The sequence below is a fragment of the Buteo buteo genome, chromosome 1, assembly GCF_964188355.1.
Source record: "Buteo buteo chromosome 1, bButBut1.hap1.1, whole genome shotgun sequence".
NCBI lineage: Eukaryota > Metazoa > Chordata > Aves > Accipitriformes > Accipitridae > Buteo > Buteo buteo.
This window is the reverse complement of record NC_134171.1, coordinates 25,453,850-25,471,012: the sequence shown is the minus strand read 5'-3', so window position 1 is coordinate 25,471,012 and position 17,163 is coordinate 25,453,850. Positions and strand designations below refer to the sequence as shown.

Sequence of the window (17,163 nt, the reverse complement as noted above, 5' to 3'; positions counted from 1 at the left end):
CAGTGGCTGTCCCCTTAATGCAAAGCACATAGGAGCCCACTGCTCTGAGCTGCACATCCACACTAAAGATGAAATCCAGTTCTCACCAAAGAAAATGGGATGACTTTCTTGGTGGTTTCCAGGTACACGAAAAATGCAAGACATTGGGCCAGTGCTCAGAGATAACATGCAATTCACTCACCATGTGGCAGACAGAAAAGAACAATTTCTCAGCAGAGCACTGGGCATGGACTCAGCAGTGGAGGCCTTTCCAACCTCTCCTGTAGGTTTTAGCTTATACACGATTGTCTTTTCAGCCACAAAATTCATAACTGCTAAAATGCTTTGACTGAAGTGTCATTAGCATTTCCTGCTCAGGAACAAAAGTGTTGGTGATTGTTTATCTGTCCTTTTCCCTACCAGCAGTAGCCATCCTTTCTCCAACAGAGTATCAAAGCATAAGAGGGTTACCATGCGCTGAGGCTCATTTGGGATCCTGCATCTCAGCAAAAGGACTGAGGGAGGGAGGGATCGCTGAAAGGAAAGGTGATCCTACACCATGTACCAGAGAACCAGAGAAAAGTAGCTTTACCTTCAACACCTTAAGTGGGCTATGGGAGGAGAAGCTGATAAGAGGACACTTTTAGATGTACAGTATCTGACCAACAAACATGATGCATGCCAAAGGTACCCACAAAATCCAGGTACAGGGAGAAAGCAACATACATAGAAGGAAAGAGAGGTAACCAAATCTATATTGTTACACTGATTATGTAAGCACAATACAGCTTTAGGGTCCTAGTGTCCATTCATAAACATTGAGGCCATCTGATACAAAACACTCATCTGGACTGAAATCATCCTACCACTTCAAACACTTCCAAAAACACTGATGAGTAAACTTTGGATTGGCAAGCTTTATGCTGGATTGAGTATTTTTTTGTCTTCCCACAGAGAGCAAATAAAAGCTTAAAGCTGTCAGGAACTTTGCCATGGGTTCTGACTAATTCCGCTCAAGCATGATCATATGTCTGCATTTGACCAAGATCAAATGTGCACTACTGAGTGATCCAATTGTGATCAACCAACCAGATCTCTACAAATGAGCAAAAAACCACAGCCTGAATCTGCAGATAAGTCCAGGCAGAATTGTGAAGAGATCACTTTGATCTGAATAGTTGGATGCAAAAAACCCACAAGGACAATGTGGCAAATGAGCAACGGGGAAAACGCAGCACATAGCGGGGAATTGCCACATAGAGACATCAGAGTTTCCACATGTTTGTTCTGTTTTGCGACAGAGGGTTTTCTGGCGGCTGTGAAACTGGAGCAGGAAGAGTGGAGCACAGGCAGAGCAAACTGGCAAACTGCAGAAGCAGATTACAGAGCTCAAAACAAATGAGGATGTTCTGAGCATGCAGTGACAAAGACACAGGTCAAGCCCTTGAGAGCATCAGCTAGGTCTTGACTGTGGCTGAAACAGTTGGAAACCCTGTTTTTCTCCCTGCGGGGCAATACTTTTTGTTTTTCTCAGTGTCACCAAGCTGAGGGACAACTAGCTGAGCTCTCCAGGCTGCTGAGGTGGCTCTGGGGGAGAGAGCAGCAGCCGCCACAGGGATGACACGCACCTGCACACACACCCTGACGCAACTGAGTAAATCACAAAATATTAATGATGCAAGACTGCTTATTTTAAAAATCCCCCTGACAATAGGATGTGAAGGATGTAAGAATTAAATGGGGATTAATGGCACTAGATATATGGCCATGGAACTACTTTGCACCCTTTTCCTCCAGCCTCCCTCTGCTTCCTCGTGGCAAGCACTGAAAGGTCTCAGGAGAAAAACAACCTGTCAAAGTTTGGGAAGTATTTTCTGAAATGAAATTAATTAAAGGTTATGCAAAGCGCTCCTTGATCTTGAAACATATATGGTTAACCCAAGTTACTCAGATGGGAAGAAAGACACTTCATTTGAAAATATGTCTCATTTCCTTTGTGGAGAAGCACTACCTCACAACAGAAAAAAAATTAAATACTAAGCACTTTACTTCCAATAATGCATAAGTTACATAGTAAAAAAAGTCTAGAAAGTGTTGAGGAAAACCAGACTATGAACAGAAAATGACAACTCTCACTTGACCGGTTAAAATCAAAACATAATTATAAAATTTATCGATTCCCCATGTGCTATGGCAGATACATATACTATGAATGCCTATTTCCATTACATGGGACTTCATGTTAGTTAAGACATCCATATTCACTTTATCCTATTAGAACACTCTAGTAATGAATAATATAAAACAAGCAATTTCGCTGCATAATTTTAGAGAGTTATAGCCTAGCTCTTTGTTCACATAATTAACTATAAACACAAAAACAGTCCCACCGCCCTAAACATATTTTGTGGACTTCAGTTGCAACAGTAGGAGACTAGGAAAGTATATTGAGTTCCACAGTATGGAGAGCCATGAAAAGAAGCCAGTCTTCTCAGTTCTCCACAATTTACTGAATAACTGAATAAATCTACTTCTAACAGCACTGATTTCTCATAACTGAATTTAGTTGCAATCCCCGTACACAGTACACAGATTCTACTGGACTTTTACTGTAGTTCAGGTACTCTAAAGCAACATCTATTTCAGTAAACTGAAAAAAATCAACAGTTAGAATAAAACTTTAAGTGTTAACCATTCCACCCCCAACCCATAACATTCTTGGTTTTGCTGGAAAGAACTTAACAATAAAAAATACCAGTTCAGGTTTACCTCTCAGCAGGTGTAGGGTCCAGAACTTAACTACAGTCAATGGAGCTATATTGCAACTTACATACGGTGAGCATCTGGGTGTAAAAGCTATTAATCTGAGAAGGATCCAATCCTACCCCCACTAAAATCACAGACCAAGTTGCTACTATGTCCTTATGCATCTTAAATGTAGATAACAAAAAGAGGAAACAAGTACCATATTGTCCTGTTCTTTTCCAGAATCAGGCTGAAGAAATTTTAATTTCTGTAACGTTGCCCTCATATCATAAGCCTCCCTGCTCCAGTGATCTTGGACAAAACCCCGGTGGGAGAACTGCAGCAGCCTCCTGAGAACTATAGCAGTCCCTCGCAGCTGATTAAGAAGTGCACTCAGCAACCCGCCCAGCCCTCACTCCACGCTGCTTCTCATCACCAGCCTTTCATTTGATTACAAGCTGCAGCACAGTCCTTCCCTAGATATTTCCTGTGTGATGTGGAATTGAGAATACCGCTAGAACCTACTAATATAATAATTTGCATGTATGGTAATTTTGTATGGTGCATATAAATTTGCCTTTTTTATTAAATTATGTGATTTTTCTTTTGCTGTCTTATTCTGTTGATTATATTCCTTCTCAGCTGTCTTGAAAGTGGAAAATTTTATCAGCAATGTTCCCTTGCACACACTTTTAACTTACTGTTTCTTATCTCTCCCCTTCTTACCCTCTTCTCAGGGCTTATTAACCCATCAAGTGTATCTTTTGCAATGATGTGGACTCTTTTGCTCTTGTGATTTTATATATTTTTGGTGAAGTCATACTGTCTTTCAATTACAGCAAAAGCCACAAAGTGGCAATAAAACATCTTTAAAACCAAGATTCAAACGCTGTCTCTACCAATCTGAAAAAAACAACAACCAGTTTCTCCACAAATACAGTTAGTTTTCCATTCAGAAGTTTGTAGCTCCTGGTTTCATTACAAACAATATACCACATTCAGTTATTTAAGCCAATTCTGTTTTGATTCCTAAAAACACGTCGGAAAACATTTGTGAAATATAACACACAATACAGAGACTTTTAAAATATAGCAACAGGATTTGTCCTTATGGCTCTTTTGTGGTTTTGATAAAGCTGCATTGCTTCAAAGGGCTCAGGATATATTACTGTAAGACACCGCTGCACATTTCAGCCACATGTGCTGACTGCACTTCCGCTCCTCTGCCAGAACAATGGAAGCCTTCGCAAGCTGAGTCAGCTATCCCACAACCACGGATCCAAGCAGACCGAACGCATTCCCTCACTACAGGTTTCTTTAACTATGTCTTATCACTGAGAATGCTAGACAGCTGCGTCATTTCACGTAAGACTCCTGGAGTAAGTAAAATTTGGGAAATGTGTACATATTTTCAGGAATAAAGCCCAAAATATTATTTGACATGTGGTACATTACTGAAATAAATAAACAAATAAAGTTACCATAAAATAATCATGGGCCGATTCTGCCATTTCCTCCCTCCTGGGTATTCCCAGTACTAATAAGGAATTGTGGCATTCCAGGAGAAACCTTCACACAGCTGGATGGATGGGCTGGACAGCTGAACTCTTCACTCAAACAATCTGGCAAATTCAGATACCACTGCAACTCGTGAGTCTGAGCTCATATATTTGAATCTGTTCACAGGCACAAAGACCCAAATGAATAAGTGAACCTCAGAAGTTAGCTGAGCAGGGTCTTTTACCCCAGGATGTAATATTCTCAAGTCTCCTGTTGGTTTCAATCATAACTTATGAGTAGAATGTAGGCCAGCTTTAATTCATTTTCCCAGTTTGTTTCTAATATGCAAAAAGCTGTAATATACAGCCAAACAGCAAGAGCTTAAAAAAATAAGAATCAAGTATTACATGCTCTCATTGTAGATCCATCATGTCACCCCATACATGTGCTTTGATTCCACTCACAATCCAGCTGGGACTGAACTCCAGTTAAGATGACTGCCTGGAAGTCTAACTCAGCTGATGTCTCAAGCTGGCATCAAGACTTCCAGAACAGACTGACATGCCTGTGCATACATGTGTGCGTAAGACTTGGGTCACTGAGGGTTATCCGCGTAAGGAAAATTTGTCACATACATTAGTTTTTATATGGCTTGTTAGAAGTCCACAGTCTCAACTTGTGTGAAGGGATTTATCCCAAGACCTTGACAGTCTGTATACTGTAAGAAGAAACATACCTATAAATCAGAAAGCTGTTTTGTTTGCTTGAGGTTCCTGGGAACTTTTCTGACTCTTCCAATCCTAGCTTGCATATGGATAGTCTATTAAAACACAAAAACTGAAATAGAGGAGAAAAACCAAAGGACTTCATTTTAAAGAAAAACTTGAAGCATGCCTTCTGCAGTACACAACCTACCTGCAGAATGCCCACTGAAAACCTCCTCCCAGTAAAAAGGAAGCCTTCACATAACCAATGCATGCACTCTGAGGTTTGTTTGTCCCCTAGACAAGTTCATTATGGAGTCCATAGCTCATTATGGAGTTAATAACATACATGTAAAGAATGTTCTGAAGTCCTGCAAGTTTCAAGAAGAAAAACTTTGGCCCTTATCCAGATACAAGCATATTATATCAAGCTCAGAACATGACTGAGAGCTAATGTTTTCACATCTATCAGATGTCCTGCTGAGGGGAACTGAGACATCCCAGAACATCAGCTGATGCGAAACAGTAACGTCAGTTAAGCACGTGTCTTGTTTTGTGAATTTTAATACCCAAGAATAAACTCCAGGAACACTAGTATTTCAGTTCTGGAGACAGCACCTTTACTTATTGTTGGTTCTTGTGCTAGCTCACCGCATCGTAAAATATCAACTTGTTACAACACTTTTACAGGCATTCATTGCCACCACCCCCACACCAAACCACAAGGAGAACCCAAACAGAACTTCAGAAGGACAATTTGGAAAAAAAAAGTAAAATGGGGAATGATGGTACTGAAATTCTTATCGAAAGCACACCAGGGTCTTTTGATTTCAACCAGTCTTAGATTAAGCCTTCAGTATCTCTAAGATAAGGTGAGGAATTCCCCTGCTGGTGGATAGCAACAGCAGGAGAGGTGAGAACTATCACAGCTATTGCAGTGTCTTACATTTGCTCTGGACAGCCACTAAGTGGCACTTGAAGACCTCATCTTAAACCATGGTGAATCTGCAAACTGTTGGGAAGGGAGTGGGGGAAAAAAAAGGAGTTATGCACCCTGGCGACTAATCCCTTTTAAGAACAATGAAGTTCACTTCCTGCAATTAGAGAAATCTTCTAAGGGTGTGACTATGTATGAAAATGTTACTGGCAGAAATGCTGTACAGTGCTCTGTGGAAGGAGAAATACTGCACAGAGCTCCACAGAAGCAACTGCTTCTTCTCCTAAATCCCAGTCCTGCTTTGGGAATCAGAGTGCCTTGTTCTAGTAGATCATTACCCACTATTGTGCCATTTTGAAATATGCACTTAACCAGGAAAATGAAATTGTCTCATCACTGCTGGACTGCAGGTCAAACTAAAGCAGCCCTAACATCTTAAAACAACTTCTAGAAAAGCCTCTGAGTTTAGTTTCAATTAAGAGATCTCTGCAGGGACCAATGCTATTTGTACTTGCAGATGTACATTAGAACAGGGTTTTATTAGTCAGAGAGAATCCAAAGTGATGAATGGGGCTTTGATCTTCTTAAGACTTTAGTACATTATTGCTTCTTAGACATGTCATACTTTCATTTGCTTTTTTCATCAAAGAAAGAAACTCGATTTTCCTAATAGTGGTGTTGAATCAACTATGTTAATCATCCTGAATATGTTAATGCATTATAGTTCTCATTTTTCTTTTTATCTGGTTTTAAAACTGCTTCTGTTTCATTAAAAAATCTTTCTAAATGAATTAATTACAGAAACTGGAAAACATTTTTTCCTATATAAACAACATAACTGTCATTAGAAAAAATCTGAAGATAAAAACAAGTAGAATAATATATTAGGTATTTTAGGTGCTAACCACGCAACTGATTTACAAGCACGTTCAATGCCATTATTGCAAGTATTTCTGTTGTCTTCAATGGAACTAGCCTGAATTTAAAGTGCATACAGGTTTTCAGCATCAAAGACTCGGAAGTAAGATTTATGTAGAATTTGCTTTTTGGACTCTCAAAGAAACACCTCCACTTCAGTCAGCCACAAGTTTAGATGTAAAATACACCACCAGGTATTAGCTGCAAGCTCTATTTTTCACCTTTGTGCTGAATGTGGCCTCCAGAAATCTCAAATTAAGAGAGTTATGAATTTTATCTTTTATTCTCTCTTCCTGTGAAAGTTCTCTAAGTTCTGATTAGAAGCACAGCATAAAAGCAACAAAGCAACTCAACAAACCACAGCACATCATGATTACCAAGAATACAATTTTAAAACACATTCTGCATGTGTGAAACCAGTTTTGTGGGTTTTTTAAAAGGCTGAAACAAAAAGCTTGCAAATGAAAAGCATTCAATCAGTTATGTAGAAGGATCAAACTTAACCCAATGCAAGAGGAATCACCAGCAGAGAAGCTGTTTTTATGGCCAGCAATAGATCTCAATTACTGTCACTCTGGGAAAAGTGGGGGGAGGGTGGGAAAGAAAGGAGAAGTCCACATCAACCAGCAGTTTCATACAAAGGACAAACCAAGTACAAACTGGCATTATCCACTCAATCCTTGTATCAGATCCTCTATGATCAACCTTTAGGGCAGACACACATATCCATTTAAGCCTGTATTTGTCCAGTCACACAAATCATTCTTTAGGAAAATATTTCCCACAGCCCTTCCCATAACTTGATGTCCACAGAGAGGGTAAAAAAACAGAAATATAGAACAACTGTGTCTACACCAGGCAAGGGAAAGCACTGATTTTACGACAGTGATTTGTTACCATTATTCACTTTGACATATAACAGGATGGGAGATTGTGCTGCTAAAGTAAATACAGTGGTTATATATGCCTCCTCCGCTTTGGTTTTCTGCTCCACTACAGCCAAAGAGCCCACATCTGATGACCTTGAGGGCACAGCATAAATGTCAGCCCAATGCAGGCAAAACTCTAAGTGAAAAGCCAATTGCATGGAAAAATAAGGAGCTATTTCAGGAAGACGATTTACTCAGTATCATAATTTATGAATTGGCATCTTCATATTTTAATGTGGATGGCTTGAATTTGTCTATTAGGGCCATTTCAGAATCTGAAAAAAAGAAAATACAATTGCCTGAACATGAATGTCCATGTTTAAGTAGCTCCAAGTGAACTAAAGCCCAAGCTTTTCAGAGAAACTTGTGAAGCAGAGAAAATAGAAAGGTTTTGTTTTTACTAGTCTTGAGGAAAGATCACTGATTGCAGTGATCCTGTAGACTGACCCAGTCCTACAATCTGATTCATGCCAGAACCACTCTTGAGTCTGTCTGGAGAGACTCTACCTACTAACCTACATGACAGATATGGCCTTTGTTTATTCATATATTTGACAAAAGCTATCTGCCCACATGTTTAAAAACAGATTCTACATGTTCTTTTTCACTAACTAAATTACATTGTCTTCAATAAGTTATTGTACAGTGTGCCACGAAAACTAACACAGTATTAGGTAAGACTAATTTTTTTTATAAAAATAGTTCTTTTTCAAAGCAGGTTTTTTTCCCTCTACAATATATTTTTTGGCTTTAAATTGCATACAACTATCACTACACCATGTACAAAATTAATTAAAACACATTGCAACTGTGCATACTTTATATTCCTTAAGATCATTAATTAATTAAATGAAAAATAAAAACCATCTACTGAATCTACATTAGACTTTCTGACTTGTATCTGGAGATCAATAAGGCAGCATTCTTCCAAACACCCTCTAGTCTTAAATTAACTTCAGCAAGACACACTGGTGGGTAACTTCAGAGAAAACATTGGAGATCCTTTATCATTAACTATTCCTCTTTGTAGTATCGTACATTCAGCTTAATATTCAGTGTTGCTATAAATCAAACAGTATTATGTGAACTCTTAATTCTGTATATGCAACCTAGATTTCTAGATTCATTCTCTTTTTCACTCAGAACTTTTCCACAGGTGCAACTCATACTTTTTATTTGCCCAGAATTTTCTGCTGGCTGTGAGTTGGTTTGAAGCTGTAGGTCTAACTAGGCCGCAAAGCGACAAGGAGACCCATTCACTTACTTTGTGGGTATTGCATCCAATGCCTCTGCAGAAGGCAGACTTTACTACACTACAGTAAGGTGAGCTGAATACCTTTGCTGTTACCTATTTCATTATTGCTACTGCTTGTGAAGTTGGGGAATTTAACATGTTTAGTGCTGGGGTAACATGGATAAACATAGCCTCTCAACTGAAAGCCTATATTGTACTTTGAGAACTGTGTGGATTCAACAAATTCTCAAATTTTCACATTCATAACACTAAGCTCTCTTCAGGCTTTTCAATCAAATTTGAAGACTACAGCATCACCAAACTCTGGCAAAGTTTAGGGAGTTGGTCACAGACAGTTAACTTATTTCTCGGTGAGGGTATTGCTCAGCAATCAGGAAGAAATTATTCCATCTGAGAAAATGAAGTAAATAAAGCAAGGATGAGTACCAGAAAGTTAGTACCAGAGTGAGTTTGAAGCCACAAAGATGAAGAAATTGTCACATGACAGTATTTCACAACACATTCAACCCAGCAGGCAGGTTCACTAGTAATTTTAAGACAATTAGGTGTAAATCATGCAAATGTACTAAAAGCCTTCCATTCCCATCACTATAACAGCAGCAGACACAAGACTGTAAGAAGACATTTACCAGCACACAGATTGTTCCCATGCTGTTTAGGTCTTCTTAGTGTAACGCTACTCCATTTTTGGACTCACTGGGCAGGTACACAGTGATTTCTTCTCACACAATGTTAGCAGGACAAACTTAAAGGCTGTGACACTCTGCCTAGGTGGCTCTGTGTACAGAGGCCAAGAAAGCCTGCAAGTCTCCGTGTGCACCTCCATCCTCGTAGCCCTACTTTTAGGATCTATGTCACCATACAAAGAAACAACATCAGGTTTCCTGCTGCACATCCCAATCCCTTTGGAGTATCTCTGGTGCCGCACTCTACTTCCACCAACTGCTTGTGACAGTACTAGGAAAAATTTGTCCCAAATTAATTTATGTTCTCACTTTAGTTTCCAAATTTATGTCAGCTTGGAATTTGACAAAACACCTAAGGTGATCTAGCAAGGTGCACTGAGTGGTTTGGAGCAGAATGCCATTCTATTTTTTTTTTACCTTATCCCTTAAAGTAGCTCAACACGGAGCTGGACAAACATCAATGCCAGCACATGGGAAAACACTTAGAATGTACGTCAAGGGATGGATCCAAAGAGAAAAGAATAACCGAACTACCTATTTTGACAGAGAACAGCTATTAGATCTCCTCACTGTATCATCAGATATTACACTTGAACTAAAACCGCATGGCAGTTTAAGACTGATTGAATCAGGGATCTGAGGTCCAGCCTTCTTTCTGCTCTAGATAGGCTTTCTACCTTGCTTCTCCCTGACTCTCACAAAGGTGCTCAAGAAACTGTTCTGTGATCAGGTTAGGATGCTAATTTAATTGAAACTGTATCACTTTTCCTTCTGGAATATTTAAATTGCTCTGAACTGCCTCACTGAGTGATACCACAGTGTAATACAAGAGTAGGAGAAAAGGCGGAAATGTGCGAGTCAGCAACCAAGGGAGTGCAAGGCCACCAAAGGCTGGACTCAGATTAGGTTAAGATGTTAAGAGCAAGCTTCTCTTTGGAGATATGCAAGGAAGCTCTTCTCTATGTGAAGAGGAAGTTTCTGAAGGAAACTCTACTGTAACTCAGGAGGACGCTTGGATATTATGGCTCCAATTACTTGCACTGGACTTCATAGGCCACAAGCATCAGATATTGTAAGACAAAAGGAATGGCTAGTAGTCAGATGACAAACCATCACAAATGTGTTAATTATGTTTTAGCCTCAGTTCCACTGTTTTATATTTCTGCTACAATCCCCAACAGAAAAAGTAAAGGAACAATAAATAATCTTGGCATGAACTCTGGCTCTAAAATGAAGTGCACATGACAGCACAAGTAATACCCAGCTACTTTTAATATTATTTAAGTCGAAAAATACTCTCACAATGTCATCTGATACAGAATACTATACTGTTGAAGTCACAGTAAGAGTTATTAGTCATTCTGTAGCAGAAATTTCTGTATGATTTAGGACACTGAAGAAATCACAAGAAAATATAATTTTTTACGTTGCTGCTGCTGTAAGAATGGGAATAGGCATCTCTTTTTACAAACCATGTGATTAATTTCATCTTCCTTGGTAAGACATTATCTCTGACTTTAAGTCAGGAAACAGCACTGGTACTGCACAAATTACTTCCTCCGTGTGGCAATCACACATCAGGTTGTGGAAAATCACACAATATTTCTTATAAAATGAGGGTGAACACAGGAGCACTTAGCTGAGCCAGGATGTCACAAAGTCACTCTACGGTCTGACAAGAGCCCCATAAAGGCTTGGTATAATACTCCTAGGGACAGGGTCATTGGCCACTAAATGTCCCTGAAAGAAGAGTTCACATACATGAATCCTTTGAACAGACCCCAGGATAGAGCTGGTGTAGTCACAGTTATGCTCTAGGCTCAGAATGAGCATAAAGCCTGATTAACTATGAGAGTGTCCAAAGCACAGCTAGCTGCTTGCGTTACACAGGATACTCTATTAAGATTTACACAGGTAAACTTTGACCTGCTTTACATATCGGACTATGTATGTGCACAAATATGCATTTGATTTTTCACTTGTTCTGTTGGATTTTTTTCCTTCTGTTTTTTACATTAATTTCTTCAGTTAGCATGTGGGGAATAGGAGAGACTTCCTAAACCAAAAAGCAGTGCTAGCAGTTTGCAATTACACAGATTCCATCAAAAAAACCCAAAGGGGCATACGACAGGAGGCAGAAAATAGCCAAATTAAGCTCAGTTGCACTGAAAGAAGTCCACTTACCTCATTTTGTTTCAGTGTTTTATGCTTTTTACAAAAGAAGAACCATGTTTTAACCTCCCTAGACTCATCAAGCAGTAAAATACAGTAGAAAAAGATCACCCCTATCTTTAAAATTATCTTGCCTGAATTCTTTTAAGAAAGGGAAATGGTGCTATTAAAAATGAGGTACTTAGTGAGGCCATATCTTAGAGTCTAATGTAAAAACAAGTTGTGTAAGAATCCTCAGTCACGAAGCTAAGCCTCACAACAACTGCTCTGGAGTTCACTGGGCCTCTGCCATTCCTTTTATAGATGAATAATGTGAAGTTCACTCACAACATCAGCTCTGTGCAGCCTCACAGGGCACTAAGTGTTGTTTATTTGAAACCAGCTTCTCCAGTGCATAATCAGATCACAAACAACACGTAACAGAGTACACTGCATTCCAGGTAATACAGCATGATCTACTTAAGTGCATAAGCTATTGTAACTCATAAAAGTAGGTGAAGGTTGTTTAAAAACATAGTAACTGTTAAAGCAATTGGTGGCTGAAAAAAAAATGAAGACCTCCGACAAAAGTAGAGACCACTGTTGTAACCAAACAGCTCAACAACAGGGCAAGTGCTACATTTTAAAAAGTGCCTCAGTGTTAAGGAGATGGGCTTATCTGTGGCTGCTATGGGGCAGATTTGGCACAAGCAAAGTCAATGAGCAGGCTCAGGTCTCAAGCACGTGTCCCAGTCCCCTGCAACCATATGGGCACTGCAACCCTCCCTGCAACATTCCTGCAGCTGCCAAAAGCCCAGTTCCTGGGCCAAAAGCTGTCCCTGATTTATGACACTACAGAATGAAGATTCAGAAGAAGCAGATTCGTGCATGTCTTGTGCAGCTGTGATCCTACTTAAATCATGAGCAATATTCTCTATAAAATAGAAAAGAACAGTTCTATCCAGTGTTCTGCCATTATAGGATTAACAGTTCTGGTAAACACAAGCATATATTACAGGCTATTATGACAACTTGTGTCCAAACTCTTGGGAGAGGGGGGGAAGAACTAAACTTAACCCTTTCAAAATCTGAACTGAACTGTTTACATTTCTTCATACTCTAGTTTTGCATCGGTCATTGATAATGTCACAGAAATATTTCTCCTTACAAGACATCAGGCTCAAGTTTCTAGGCTCTCCCTCAAATCCTCTAGGTTTTGGCCTCTTCAGGGATCTGCTTGAAAAAGTACCATGGAATAAAGGCCCTGGAGGAAAGAGGGTCCAAGAAACCTGGTTGTTATTCAAAGACCAACTCCTTCAAGCCCAAGAGCAGTCCATCCAAATGACCAAGAAAAAATGCCTGCATGGATGAACAAGAAGCTCCTGGAAAAACTCAAACATAAAAAGGGAGAATACAGAGGGTGGAAGCAGGGACAGGTAACCTGAGAGGAATACATTGACACTGTCCAAGCATGCAGAGACATGGTTAGGAAAGCCAAAGCCCACCTGGAGTTGAATCTGGCAAGGGGTGTCAAGGGCAACAAGAAGGGCAAAAGAAAGACTAGGGAAAATTGGGCCTGCTGCTGAATGGAGCACAGGACATGGAAAAGGCTGAGGTACTGAATGCCCTCTTTGACTCAAGACTTCTGTGAAGCTGTTTAGAACTGTTATTCTTTTTTTACAATAAAAATAAAAGTATAATAAAGGACAGTACAACCTTAACTTGCCTTAAATCTAAAAAAGCCCAGGGCATTATCAGATAAACTAGTAACCAGTATTTTATTTGCCAGCCAAAACATCCATCAGATAAGATTAAACATACCTAAGTAAAACAAATCATTTGATACACCAAAGAAAGATCAACATAATGGCATGTGGAATTACTTTTCCAAACTGAAAATAAGAACAGAAATTAGTCTTCCTCTGTAATGTTTTGGCTATTTTGTATCTGCTGGAGTGACAGTATGCCATTAGCTTCTCATTATCTATCTCTTTCATTTCTCCAAGTAAACGACATGCTAAAGCAAGGTGTCCTACAGAAGGAGTGCAGTGCTGTGTTTGTGGAGAATGAGCTCATGAAGGCAACAGCACACCTCATGTACAGTTCCAAACACTTTTGAACTAGCACATCTCAAGTGTAGGACAAAAATGCCAATAATTTTTAATGTATTTCAACAACAATGTCAATAGCATCACATTTCTGTAGAACATAAGCAAATGTGAGACCACAGGCCGCTGGGAAGATAGGTAGGCTGGTAGCATCTATGTTTTCATTTAAGCCATCACACTCCTACAGTACACAAGCACTCTGGCCAAGCTGTTCAACAAGGTTGCATTCTAATGACGAAGGTGCTATCCTGCAAGCACAGATTTACTGGAGAGTTAATTTTTCTTCAGCTTCCATCACCATTACTCAACACAATATGCATAATCCCCATCTATGACCTATCAGTAGTCTTCATAAGCTCCCTGCAGGCAATATAATTGAATCCAGCTCCATTCCTGAACACCTACAAAGAATATGCATTAATGCTTCAGCCCCACCCTCAGACAGAAATTACTCAATCAGGAGGCCCCATCAGAATGTCCACAGGATGAGGGTGAAGGGATAAGAAGCTCCACTATTTGTAACTAGTGGAAACTTACTGAGGTTATACAAGAAGGAAGGAAGGCTCCAGATCCCATATCTGACACATCTGCTTAGAAAGGGAACTCTAATCCGTAACAGAAGCTCTCCCTAGGCAGTGTAAACTTGTCCTCTTAGTACTAAGTGGAGTGGAATGATCTCTATACACATGTGTTTGCTTTCAAATAATGTGCCAAGGAGCAGTTTGCCAGGAAGGCTTCTCTCATCCTTCCCTACTTACTGCTATACCAGCAGGGAAAGTGAGCTGTATACTGCCATGATGATACAATGGAAATAATTATACCCAGCAAAAAATCACCTCCCATTAACAAAATGCTTTCGTATTAAACAATAAGGTAATCTCTCACTAATCAAGTATATGTTCTCATTCAATTTGTATATATAAAGGAGTACAACTACAGTTAATGGACTGCAGTCTATCTGCAATGCTGATGCTAAAAGCCTGACCATTCCTGGTTTTCTGTACTTTTACCATCTCCAGTGCTATTCCTCTGTTTGCATGCAGTTCAAGTTTCTTGTCCTCCTCTTCAAAGGCCTTCACTGTTTAGTCTTTTACTCATCTGCTTTCATCTTAACATACTAATTTTCCTAGTCTACTTCTCCCACAGACATGCTTCTGCCTTCTTTTATTCTACTTATCCTAAGGTGGGGATATACTCAGAACTTATTTGCAAAGCCACAAAGTACTTTCTACTTCAAATCCTCAGTCAGACCTGACCTAATCCAAGAACTCTCTGTCAATATAGCCCTACTACTGATTTATCTATGCAGATACAATGAACTGTGGCTCTTGCAGTTTACAATATTATTGTAATTAGTAACCAGTTGGGTTTTTTTCAAATAAAAATAGATGAAGTACAATTATCACAAAAATTTGGATGTCCAAGATTGCTGGGTAAAGACTTATTATGAACACATAAACTCTGTGACTCAACCTATTTGGACTAGTGTGTCTCTTTTACATAGCTGAAGCTAATAGAAAAAAAAGAGTCCTCAGGAGCAAGAGTGCCAGCACAAGAGTCTGCTGAGTCACACGGGCTGCAAAGGTTCAATTTCTAAAATTTGTTTCTTCTGAAGTTGAACATAAGCTGTAGCAACACAGTGCTAAATTCTTTATCACAACTCACATACTTAGCTCCCTCAATTTGTAACAAAATAAATAAACAAAAAAAATAGCACCCTATAAAGCATAAGGGACTTACTTAAAAGGTTGATTAATCAGAAATTATACTGAATTTAAGTAAAACAGGCAGGGCCTCACTTTAGAAGATAAGAACACTTGGCATTTCTGTTATCCTTTTGTTAAAACATAGGTCCACAAATGCTGATTAGATGTCTACCTCCTAATTAGGAACCTAGCCTGCAAAAAAAGTCAAGAGAAACCACCCTTGCAATCAAAGCAAGTTAAGAGACCAGGTGAAGAGTAGTTTTTGAAAGGACAGATAGCTGTGTGTATCTGGGGCTAAGTAGTTAAAATAGGCATCCAAAAATTCTGGGTCTTATTTCAAAAAACATGTAGACACAGCTGCAAATTTAACTAGAGACTTATTTTGCTCTCTTTCATTTCAAACACATCTAGGAATTTGATCAAACATGTGGAAAAAGTACTTAAATCTTTTGTTGCAAAAGAAAATGTACTGGAGCTGATCAGTGCTGTGTACTCACCATAATCCTGTAAAATCACAAGCAAAAATAAGTGCATAAGCAAACTGCAAAATGCATTTGCCAACTTCTATTCAGTACCAGGTTCTGAAACATCTATTCTTTATTTCTGCTCCCTTACATACATAAATTTTAACTTGACAGGATTTCTCACTTGAATGCTTATGATTTACAACATATTTGCCTTCTAATTTACCGGAACTGCCTTTTTATCTTGGGGGATTTAACTAAAGCTGTTTCCATATGTTTTGAGCTCTAAGCTTGAGACCACGGATTTAGAACTGTACAATGTTTTGCTATTGGGCAGGTTGGCATAAATCCCATGTGCAGTGTATATTCACATAATACCTCCAAGGTGCTTCAGCAGGACATCTCCTATGACTCAAGTGAGCAGCATGTAGCAAGATGCTGTTTTCCAACATTATAACTAGAGTCTACACTGAAGAGGTGAAGGATATGTCACTGTTTTGTCCCCAGTAGATCACAACAGCTTTGTGCCAAATCCTACTCATCTTACTCCTTCACAAGAGCTATTGTCTCACATTACTCTCAAACAAAAAGAAGAGATCGACTATTTTTAATGCTTCCGTGTTTTCACCAAGGACAGAATTTGCTCCTAGGAAATGCAGACTGAGCCAAATCTCACCTACAGCATGAGACATGCACACCCAACTCCTGTCTCACACCATGCAGCAGCAAGCCTGCATGTCAGAGTCACATCACTGTGCTGTGGCCTCTCTCTCATTCTCCAGTATCACCTGCCAGGCTCCATGGATTACAGAGCTAGGAAGAAGTTTCCACAGTATCCTGTGGGGAAGTATGCTACATAAGGAGGCTTCACCCTACCCCGTCCTCCTTCTGAGAAAGGAGGTATCTCTATTTCCCAGTCACATAGGTCTCGACTCAGGAAAACAGAAATTTGAGAGGTCCAACTGTAGGATTAGATAAAGTTCATAGTGACTCAAGGGTGAAATCCTAGCCCTAGTGACATCAACGGAAAAACTCTCACTGACTTGAGGGCCAAGATTTCAGCCCATATCCCAAACTAAAG

At 39.5% G+C, this 17,163-nt stretch overlaps 1 protein-coding gene across 6 annotated transcripts in view; it reads right to left on the bottom strand.

Annotated features, from left to right (window-relative positions):
- The window catches only part of TBC1D1 (TBC1 domain family member 1), a 120,493-nt gene that overhangs the window by 94,613 nt on the left and 8,717 nt on the right, over nt 1-17,163 (bottom strand). The window lies entirely within an intron of this gene.